Raw genomic sequence first — 12,117 nt, 5'->3', positions numbered from 1 at the left:
GTCATGCAGAGAGAGTCAATTATCATATGGTTTCACTTATTTGTGAAGCATAACAAATAGCATGGAGGACATGGGGAGTTAGAGAGGAGAAGGGAGTTGAGGGAAATTGGAAGGGGAGGTGAACCATGAGAGACTATGGACTCTGAAAAACAATCTGAGGGTTTTGAAGGGGCAAGGGTTGGGAGGTCGGGGTACCAGGTGGTGGGTATTATAGAGGGCACAGATTGCATGGAGCACTCGGTGTGGTGCAAAAGTAATGAATACTGTTATGCTGAAAATAAAAAATAAATTTAAAAAAATTATTAGCAAACTGAATACAAAAATATATTTTAAAAAATACAGCATGATCAAATGGACTTTCTTCCAGAGATGCAAAGGTGGTTCAATATTTGCAAAACAGTCAACATGATATAGCACCTCATTAATGGAAAATAAAAACCATATGATCTTTTCAATGGCTGCAGAAAAGCATTTAACAAAGTACAAAAGCCATTCATGATAAAATCCTTCAACAAAGAACTAGAGGGAAATATTGCAATATAATAGGGCTTTTTATGGAAAACTCACAGCCAACATCATACTCAAAGGAGAAAAACTAAGAGCTTTCCCACTAAGGTCAGGAACCAGAAAAGGATGTCCACTCTCACCACTGTTTTTCAACATAGTACTGAAAGTTCTCGACACAGCTATTAGACAACAAAAAGAAATACAAGGCGTCCAAATTGGTAAGGAAGAAATAAAACTCCTACTATTTGCAGATAATATGATATTCTATATAGAAAACTCTAAAGACTCCAACAAAAAACTGATAAATTAAGTAAAATTGTAGCATGCAAAATCAGTGTGCAGAAATCTGTTGCATTCCTATACAATATTAATGAAGTAGCAGAAAGTGAAATTAATAAAAATTTAAAAATTTAAAAATACACCAAAACAATAAAATACCAAGGAATAAACTTAATCAAAGAGGTAAACGACCTGTTTTCTGAAAATCATAAAACACTGATGAAAGAAACTCAAGATGATGTAGAGAAATAGAAAGATATTCCATCCTCATGGCTTGGAAGAACAAATATTGTTAAGACGTTTACACTACCCAATGCAATCTACAGATTTACTGTAATTCCTACCAAAATACCACCAGCATTTTTCACAGAGCTAGAACAATCCTAAAATATGTATGGAGCCACAAAAGAAACCAAATACCCAAAACAATCTTGAAAAAGAAAACAAAATTTGAAGGTATCACAATTCCAGACTTCAGGTTATATTACAAAGCTGTAGTGATCAAGAGAGTATGGTACTGGCATAAAAATAGACACAGAGATCAATAGAATAGAATAGAAAATCCAGAAATGAACCCAAAACTATATGGTCAACCAATCTTCAACAAAGCAGGAAAGAATATCCAATGGGAAAAAGACATTCTCTTCAACAAATGGTGTTGGGAAAACTGGACATCAACATGCAAAACAATGAAACTGGAACACTTTCTTTAACCATACTCAAAAATAAACTCAAAATGGATTAAGGGCCTAAATGTGAGGCCTCAAACCATAAAAATCCTAGAATAGAGCACAGGCAGTAGTTTCTCAGACACTGGTCATAGCAACACCTTTCTAGATATGTTTCCGGATCCAAGGGAAATAAAAGCAAAAATAAACTACTGGGGCTACATCAAAATAAAAGGCTTCAACACAACAAAGGAGACAATTAGCATAACTAAATGGCAACCTACTGAATGGGAGAATATATTTGCAAATGACACATCCAAGAAATAGTTAGTATACAAAATATATAAAGAACTGATATAACTAAACACCCAAAAAACAAATAATCCAACTAAGAAATGGACAGAAAACATGAACAGACATTTCTCCAAAGGAGACATACAGATGGCCAATAGACACATGAAAAGATGTTCAGTATCACTCATTATCAGGGAAATGCAAATCAAAATCACAAGAGATAGTACCTTACATCTGTCAGAAAGGCAAAAATCAAAATCACAAGAAACAACAAGTGTTGGCAAGGACGTAGGGAAAAAAGGAACTCTCTTGCACTGGTGGTGGGAATGCAAATTGGTACAGCCACTTTGGAAAACTACATGGAGGTTTCACAAAAAGTTAAAAACAGAACGACTCTAGCATCCAGTAATTACACTACCAGGTATTTACCCCCCCGCAAAAATACAAAAAGCTAAGTCAAAGGGATACACACACCCCTATGTGTATAGCAGCATTATTTACAATAGCAAAATTATGGAAGCAGCCCAAGTGTCCCATCAATTGATGAATATGGTATATGTATACAATGGAATATTATTCAGCCACCAAAAAGAATGAAGTCTTGCCATTTGCAATAACATGTATGGAGCTAGAGAGTATAATGCTAAGCAAAATAAGTCAGTCAGAGAATGACAAATAGCATATGACCTCATTCATATGTGGAATTTTTTTTAAAAAAAGAGAAAGAAAGAAAAGATAAACCATGAAGCAGACTTGTAACTGTAGATAACAAATTTATGGTTACCAGAGGAAAGATATGTGGGTCAATGAGTTATATAGGTGTTGGGGATTAAGGACTACAGTTGTTGTTATGAGCACACAGTGATGTATGGAATTGTAGAATCACTACATTGTACAACTGAAACTAATATAACACCATATGTTAACTATACTAGAATTAAAATTAAAAATAAAAAAAGAGAAACAATAATTTAATAATAATAGATAATTTCAGTGAAGTTGTAGGATGTAAAATCAATGCACAAAATCAGCTATTTTTCTATATGCACTGACAACAAACTATCTGAGAAAGAAGTGAAGGAAATAATCCTATTTACTATAGCATCTGAAACAACAAAATATTTAGGAATAAATGTAGCCAAGGAGGTGAAAAATATGCACACTGAAAATTATAAAACCCAGATGAGAAAAATTGAAGACACAAGTAAATGGAAATATATCCTGTGTTTATGGATTGGAAAAATTAATATTATTAATATATGCATAACACACAAAGTGATATACAGATTCAATGCAATCCCTATCAAAATCTCAATGACATTTTTCACAAAAATGAGGAAAAAATCCTGAAATTTATATGGAACCACAATAGACTAGATAGCTGTAGTAATCAAAGCAGTATGGTACTGGCAAAAAACAAAAACAAAAACAGACATATAGAGAAATAAAACAGAAGAGAGCCCAAAAATTAATTCACGGATTTATGGTCATTTGATCTTCAACACAGTTGCCAAAAACATGGAAACAGCATATTCTCTTCAATAAATGGTATTGTGAAGCTGGATAACCCTATGAAAAAGAATAAAATTAGACTCTTTCTCATGTCATACACAAAAACCTACTGAAAATGGATAAAGACTTAAATGTAAGATCTAAAACTATAAAGCTCCTGGAAGAAAACAGGGGAAAAATTTGACATTAATTTGGGCAATGATTTTTTGGATTTGGCCCTAGAAGCATAGTCAAAAAAAATAAATAAATAAGTAGGGTTGTATCAAACTAAAAACCTGGAACTAATTAATAAAATAGAGATAACATTTGGAATGAAAGAAATATTTGCAAACCATACATCTCATAAGGGGTTAATATCTAAAATATATAAATAAAATAACCCAAATAAAAATGGGCAAAGTGTTTGTATTACCAAAGCAATCTACAGTTTCAGTGGAACCCCTACAAAAATACTGATAGCATTTTTTTTTTCACAGAACTCGAACAACTATTTCTAAAATTTGCCTGTAACTGCAAAAGACCTTGAATAGCCAAAGAAATCTTGAGGAAGAACAAAACTGGATATATATCACAATCCCAGATTTAGATATACTACAGTTATAGTAAGCAAAATAGAATGGTACTAGTGCAAAAATGAACATATAGATAAAAGAAACAGGATAGAGAGCCCAAAAGTAAACATCTACATAGTCAATTAATATTTGAAAAAGGAGGCAAGAATATACAATGGAGAAAAGACAGTCTCTTTAATAAACAGTGTTGTGAAAACTGCATAGCTACATGCCAAAGAATGAAACTGGACCACTTTCTTACACCATATACAAAAATAACTAAAAATGGATTAAAGACCTAAGTGTGAGACCTGAAATCATGAAACTCCCAAAAGAAAACATAGGCTGTAATCTATTGGACATCAGCCTTAGCAACATATTTATGAATATGTCTCCAAGACAAGAGAAATGAAAGTAAAATTAAACTATTGGGACTACACCAAAACAAAAAGCCTTCACACAACAAGCAAAACCATCCACCAAAAAAGGGGGGGCAACCTACTGAAGGGGAGAAGATACGTGCAAATAATATATCCTATGAGGGGTTAATATCTAAAACATATACAGAGCTTATACAGCTCAACACACACACACACACACACACACACACAGAGAGAGAGAGAGAGAGAGAGAGAGAGATAGAAACAACAAATTCGATTTAAAAATGTGTAGAGGACCTGACTAGACATTTAAAAAAAAAAAGATATACAGATGGCCAACAGACACATTAAAAGATGTTCAACACATTGGGGAGGGTATGTGCTTTGGTGAGTGCTGTGAAGTGTGTAAACCTGGTGATTCACAGACCTGTACCCCTGGGGTAAAAATAAATGTTTATAAAAAATAAAAAATAAAGATGTTCAACATCACTTATCATCAGGGAAATGAAAATATCACCTCACACCTTTTAGGGTGAGTATTATTAAAATGACAAGTTGGTGAGGATATGGAGAAAAGGGAACCTTCATGCACTGTTGGTGGGAATGTGAATTCATGCAACCACCATGGAAAGCCATTAAGAGGTTCCTCAAAAAATTAAAAAATAGAAGTATCATATGATCCAGCAATTCCACTTCTAGGTATTTTTCCAAAGAAAACAAAAACACCAATCTGAAGAGATATATTCAACCCTATGTTCTTTGCAGCATTATTTACAATAATCAAGATATGGAAGCAACACAAGAGTCCATTGATAGAATGGATGAAAAAGAGTTGGCGCGCGCGCACACACACACACACAGACACACACACACACACACACACACCAAATAATGGAATAATACAAAACTATAAAAAAGAGTGAAATCTTGTCATTTGCAATAACATGGATGGATCTAGAGGGTATTATGCTAAGTTAAATAAGACAGAGAAAAACAAATACCATATGATTTTACTTACATGTGGAAGGAATCTAAAAACTGAAATAAACCAACAAACGGTGTCTTAAATACAGAGAACAAATTTGTGGTTGCCAAAGGGGTAGTGGGTGGGGTGACGGACAAAATAGATGAAGGGGACTAACCGGTACAAACTCTCAGTTATAAAATAAGTAAGTCCTGGAATTGGAAAGAAGAGCATAGGGAATATAGTCAGTAATATTGTAATAATGTTGTATGATGACAGATTATGACTACACTTATATTGGTAAGTTATGTATAGAATTCTCAGATCAATACATTATACACTGGAAATTCATTATACACTGAATAATAATTACACTTCAATAATAGATTAAAAAATTGGGAAGCACGGGTAAAATAAGGGGTACTCAGAGTACACTTATCTAACTAAACACCAGAAATATATAGAATTGTGGAATCATACTGTATGTTTAAAATTAATATAACATTTATTGTGTTAATTATACTTAAATTAAAATTTTAAAAACAAATATACCATATAAATTATAACCAAAAGAGATTGAAGGTGGGTATAATAACAAAAATAAGTCAAACACTGCTGCAAGAGACAAAAAAGGACATTATATATTGCCAGTAGTCAATTTGCCAAGGATATATAACAATTAAAAATATATACACCAAACATCAGGTCTCAAAATATATGAGGTAAACATAGACACAATTGAAAGAGGAAATACAGAGCCCTCAATAAGAGTCGGAGAATTTAATACCCCACATTCAGGATCCATAAAATAATCATTGTATAAGTAAGAGGACAGAAGTCTTGAACTGCACAATATATCTACTAGACCTGGCATACACATAATGGTCCATGAAACAACAGCAGAACACACATTCTTCTCATGTGCCCAGGGAACATCTTCCAGAATAGATGACTTCTAAGTCTACAAAACAATATGAACACATTTAAAAGTGCTGAAATCATGCAAAGCATTACTCTGTTCACAAAGGAATAATACTAGAAATCAATAGTAAAAAAAAAAACAGAAAATTCTCTACTATATGGAAATTAAACAACACTCAAAAACGAAAGCACAAGGAAAATTTCAAAAATACTTTGAGAGAATCAAAACAAAACACATAACACAAAATTTTATTATATAGGATGCAGTGAAAGCAGTGCTAAGAAGGAAATTAATAGATACAAGTGTTTATATCTAAAAAAGAAGAAAGATCTTAAATCAACAACTCAAATTTACATGTTAAGTAACTAGGAAAAAAAGAAAAACTAAGCCCAAATGTAGCAGAATAAAGAAAATGATAAAAAAAATGAAGCAGAAACAAATGAAACAGATGATAGAGAAAAAAAGTAAATCAACAAAACCAAAAATTGGTTCTTTGAAGAGATCAACAAATTTGACAAAACTTTACCTATATTGACTAAGTAAAAAGAGGAAAAACTTAAAATTATTAAATCAGTAATGAAGTGAAACCTTACTACTGACATTTCAGAAATAAAAAGATTGTAAAAGAGTATATTTTTAAAAGAGTATATGAGGGGCACCTGGGTGGCTCAGTGGGTTAAAACCTCTGCCTTCAGCTCAGGTCATGATCCTAGGGTCCTGGGATCCAGCCCCACATCCAACTCTCTGCTCAGTGGGGAGCCTGCTTCCCCTTCTCTCTCTCTCTGCCTGCCTCTCTGCCTACTTGTTATCTCTGTCAAATAAATAAATAAAATCTTTAAATAAAAAAGAGTATATGCAAATTTGTCCACCAAGAAACTGGATAACCTAAATGAAAAGGACAAACTTTCATAAACACATGATCTACCAAGAAAATTCATGAAGAAATAGAAAATCTGAATAGACCTATTAGTAGTATGGAGATGGAATTAGTAATCAAAAACCTCTCAAGAAAGAAAAGCCCTGCATCGGATGGTTTCCTTGAGTTAACTACACCAAACATTTAAAGAAGAATTAACATTAAACCTTCTCAAACTCTTATGAAACATTGAGGAAGAGCAAAGATTTCCTAATCCATTCTATAAGGCTAGCATTATCATGAGATCAGAGGTAGACAAAAACATTGAAAGAAAGGAACTAGAGATCAATAATCCCTATGACTAGCAAACCTCATTTAACAGCATGTTAACATGATCATACATTATGATCAAATACAAGCATGGTTCAGCATACAGAAGTCAATCAATATTTTATCCTACATTAACAGAATGAAAATATACCACAGGATCATCTCAATTGATGCAGAAACATCATGTAACAAATTCTATCATCACGTCATAATATAAAATTATCCAACAACTATGAAAGGAAATTATCTCAAGATAATAAGGCCATATATGAAAACCCCACAGATAACATCATACTTGGTGAAACTGAAAGCTTTGCCTTTCTCAAAAAATTAGTTGACTATATATGCATATATTCTTGGATTTATTTCTTGGCTTTCCAATCTATTTCATTAGTTTGTGTGTCAGTTTTTATACCAGTACTATATTATACTATATTATATTACCAGTACTATATTATACTATATTATATATTAACATACCATCATGGAAAATACTATGGAGATTCCCCCAAAAAATATAAAAATAAAACTACCATATGACCCAGCAATCTCTCTTCTGGATATGCAACCCCCAAAAATGAAAGCAGTACTTTCACAATAGCACCAAAAACAATGAAGTACTTAGGAATAAATTTTACCAAGAAAATAAAAAATCTGTACAATGAAAACTATAAGACTTTGCTGAAAGAAATCAAAGAAAATACACAGGAATGGAAGGATATCCTGTGTTCATGGATTGAAAGAGTAAATATTATTAAAACATCCATGTTGGGGCACCTGGGTGGCTCAGTGGATTAAGCCTCTGCCTTCGGCTCTGGTCATGATCCCAGAGTCCTGGGATTGAGCCCTGCATCAGGCTCTCTGCTCGGCAGGGAGTCTGTTTCCCTTCCTCTCTCCCTTCCTCTCTCTCTCCCTTCCTCTCTCTCTGCCTGCCTCTCGGCCTACTTATGACCTCTCTCTGTCAAATAAATAAATAAATAACTCTTAAAAAAAAAAAAGTCCATGTTACCAACAGCCATTTATAAATTCAAAATAATCTCTATTGAAATCCCAATGACATTTTTCACAGAGATAGAACAATAATCCTAAAATTTGTGGAAACATAGAAGATGCAAAATATACAAAGCAATAATGAGAAAGAACAAAACTGGAGGCATCACACTTCCTGATTTCAAGCTATATTACAAAGCTACAATAATTAAAACATATGGCACTGATAAAAATAGACACATATAGAATAGAATACAGAACCTAGAATTAAACCCCCCCATACATGGTAAACTGATATTTAATAAGGGAGCCAAGAATATCCAATGTAGAAAATACAGTGTCTTCAACAACAAATGGTGCTGGGAAAATTGGATAACCACATACAGAAACATAAAATTGGACCCTATCTGACACCAGTCAGAAAAATCGGCCTGAAATAGATTAAAGACTTAAACATAAACTTAAAACCATAAAACTTCTAGTAAGAAAACAGAGGGAAGAATCTCCTTGATTCTTTGGTCTTGGCAATTTTTTTTTTTTGATATTACACCAAAAGCACAGGCAATGAAAGAAAAAATAAACAAGTAAGATTAGATCAAACTTGAAAGTTTCTGCATTGCAAACAAAAAAAAAATTCAACAAGATGAAAAGGCAACCTACAGATGGAAAAAAATATTTGCCAACTATGTATCAAAAAGTAAATAATGTATCAAATGTATCAAATTATGTAAACACCAAAATTTTTCAAGTATTCATACAACTCAGTAACAAATAAAATTCTAATTGAAGAATGGGAAGAGAAATTACACAGATTTCTTTTTCCAAATAAGACATCCTAAAGGTCAACAGGTACATGAAAAAGTACTCAACATCAATAATCATCAGGAAAATACAAGTCAAAACCACAGTGAGATATTATTACCTTACACTTATCAGAATAGTGGTCATCAAGAAGGCTAGAATTAAGAAGTATTGGCGAGGAAGCAGAGAAAAGGGAACCCTTGTTCAGTTGGTGGGATTATAAAATTTGTTCAGCCACTATAGAGACTAATATGGTAAGTCCTCAAAAAATTAAAAATAGAAATAACATATAATCCAGTAAGCCCACTTCTGGGTATATATCAAAAAAGAAATGAAAACAGGTTACTGAAGAAATATATGTATCCCATATTTATTGTAGTATTATTCAAAATAACCAAAATATGAAAATATGTGTCCATCAATGGATAAGAGGATTAATAAGATGTGGTGTATACACAATGGAATACTATTCCACCATGAGAAAAAAGGGAAATTCTGCCATTTGTTACAACAGAGATGGACTTTGAAGACATTATGTTATGTGAGATAACTCAGACAGAGGAAAACAAATACTGTATAGTATTTCTTATACATGAAATCTTTTTTTTTAAGTAAACTTGAAAACACAGAGAGTGGATTGATGGCTGTAAGAGGCTGGGGAGTGGGGAAATGGGAGAAGTATTGCTTAAGGGTACATACTTGCAACTGGTAGGTAAGTAAGACCTGGAGACACAGCACAGTGAAAAAAACTGTATTATAAACATTGAAATTTCTAAGGACTAGGTTTTAATTGTTCCCACCACTAGAAGAAATGACAGTTATGTGCATGACAGAGGTATTACCTAATGCTACAATGGCAATCCTATTGAGATATAAATTTATCAAGTCAATATGTTGTACACCTCAAACTTATACAACATTATATGTCAATTATATCTCAATAAAAGATTTTTTAATAAAATAAAGGAACAGAAAATATGATGCAAACAGTAACAATAAGAGAGATGGAGTGTCCATAGTAATATAAAAATATAAACCAACATTATTATTTGAGATAAAGAGGGGTATTTCATAATGATTAAGGATTAATTCATCAGGAAAATAAAATAATTATAAACATTTGTATCTAAAAAGGATACTATACAAAGCAAAAATTAATAAAAGTGAATAAAAATGGAAAATTCAGCAATAATAGCTGGAGACTTCAATGACCCATTTAGGTAATGGACAGCAAAATAAGACAGAATATCAAAAAGGATATAGAAAACATAAACAGAACTATAAGGTAGATATAACTGACAGTTTTAGAACAATCCAACCAATAACAACAGAATATAAATTCTTCTCAAATGTACATAAAACTTTCCCAAAATAAATGATATGGTAAAACAACAAAACAAGTCTCTGGAAATTTAAAAGGATTTATATCATACAATTTATCCTCAAACTACACTGGAATTAAATTAGAAATCAACAACAGAAGAAAATTTAATTCTTAAATTGAAAATTAATTTAAGTTTTGGAAATCCTTAAAAAAGGAACAGGCAGAGACAGAAAAAGAGACAGGGGGAGGGAGAAAGAGAAGTAAAAAGAGAAGTGGAAGAAGAAGAAGAAAAAAGAGAGGGAAGGAGAAGATCCAGATTAGAAAGGAATAGATAAAACTGTGTTCATTCACACATTACATAAATTTATATGTAGAAAACCCTAAGAATTTTACGGACACAGGCACAGACACACACAGACCCAGCATCCTGGGATGGAACCCCATATTGCATCTCTGCTCAGTGGGGAGTCTGCTTCTTCCTCCCCCTGCTCTTGTGCTCTCTCTTGCTTGCTCTCTCTCTCTCTCCCTCTCAAATAAATAAATAAAATCTTTTTAAAAAGATAAGAGGAGGAATCCTTGTGGTGATGTGGTGATGTAACTGGTCTTTATCTTGTCTGTGGTGGTAGTCATATGAACCTATGCCCGTGGTAAAATTGCATTGAACTAAATTCACACACACATACACCCACACAAAATGAATACATGTACAACTGTGGGACTCTGTAAGATGGGCAGATTGTATCATGTCAATTTTGTGGTTGTGATAGTGTACTATAGTTATGCAAGACTTTATCATTGGGAAATACTGAGTAAAGTGTAAACAGGACCTCTGTATTACTTCCTACAATTATATGTCAATCTTTAATTATCTTGAAAAAAAAGCTTAATTTATAAATGGGCAAAAGATTTGAATAGACATTTCATCAGAGAGGTATATTATGAAAAACAAGCACACAAAAAGATGTTCAACATCATTAGTCACTAGAGAAATATAAAATAAACCTACAATGTGATACACCTCATTCCCACAAGAATAGCTCTAATAAAAAAGAACATAAAAGTTGTTGGAGAGAATGTGGGGAAAATGAAACTCTCATACATTTCCAGTTTAGAATGCAAACTGATCTACATTGAAAAACGGTTTGGCAGTTATCTTAAAATCAACACTCTTACCATATGACCCAGCAATTCCTCTCATAGATATCTACCCTTGAGAAATTAAAACCTATGTTCACACAAGGACATGTATGTGAATTTTCAAAGCAACATTTTCATAATATCCAAAATGTGGAAGCACACCAAATATCATCAATTGATGAATGGATAAACAAAATGTGATATACCTTTACAATGACACACTATTTAGCAATTAAAAGGAATGAAGTACTTGTGCAAGACACAACATGATAAACTTCAAAAAAATTATGCTAAGCAAAAGAAACTAGATACAAAAGACTACATATTGCATGATCCAATTTATTTGAAAATGACCAGAAAAGAAATATTTAGAGACAGAAAGTAGATTAATTATTGCCTGGGGCTAAGGGTCAGAATGGGGAATGATTGAAAATGGAATAGTGACTTCTTTTGGGTGTGACAGAAATGTTCTAAGATTAGTTTGTAGTGGTAGTTGCACAATTCTGTAAATTAACTAAAATCACTGAATTGTACACTTAGAGAAATAGAGTGAGTGAGAGAAAAGGAAGGAGGAATGAAAGGACTCTTAAAAGTTACATTTC

At 32.7% G+C, this 12,117-nt stretch overlaps 1 protein-coding gene across 5 annotated transcripts in view; it reads right to left on the bottom strand.

Annotated features, from left to right (window-relative positions):
* Positions 1 to 12,117, bottom strand: part of LOC132006842 (uncharacterized) — a 41,102-nt gene that overhangs the window by 25,951 nt on the left and 3,034 nt on the right. The window contains exon 3 of one of the 5 annotated variants that reach the window (XR_009401237.1): positions 5,722 to 6,116. The exons of the other annotated variants lie outside the window; for them this stretch is intronic. The gene's annotated coding sequence lies outside the window, so the exon portion shown is untranslated. Of the gene's footprint in view, positions 1 to 5,721; positions 6,117 to 12,117 lie in introns of those variants that run through there. 5 annotated transcript variants of the gene reach the window in all.

This window comes from Mustela nigripes, chromosome X (genome assembly GCF_022355385.1).
Source record: "Mustela nigripes isolate SB6536 chromosome X, MUSNIG.SB6536, whole genome shotgun sequence".
In the NCBI taxonomy this organism is placed as follows: domain Eukaryota; kingdom Metazoa; phylum Chordata; class Mammalia; order Carnivora; family Mustelidae; genus Mustela; species Mustela nigripes.
Note: the sequence above shows the minus strand (reverse complement) of the source record. Positions and strands in the feature narration are given on the sequence as shown.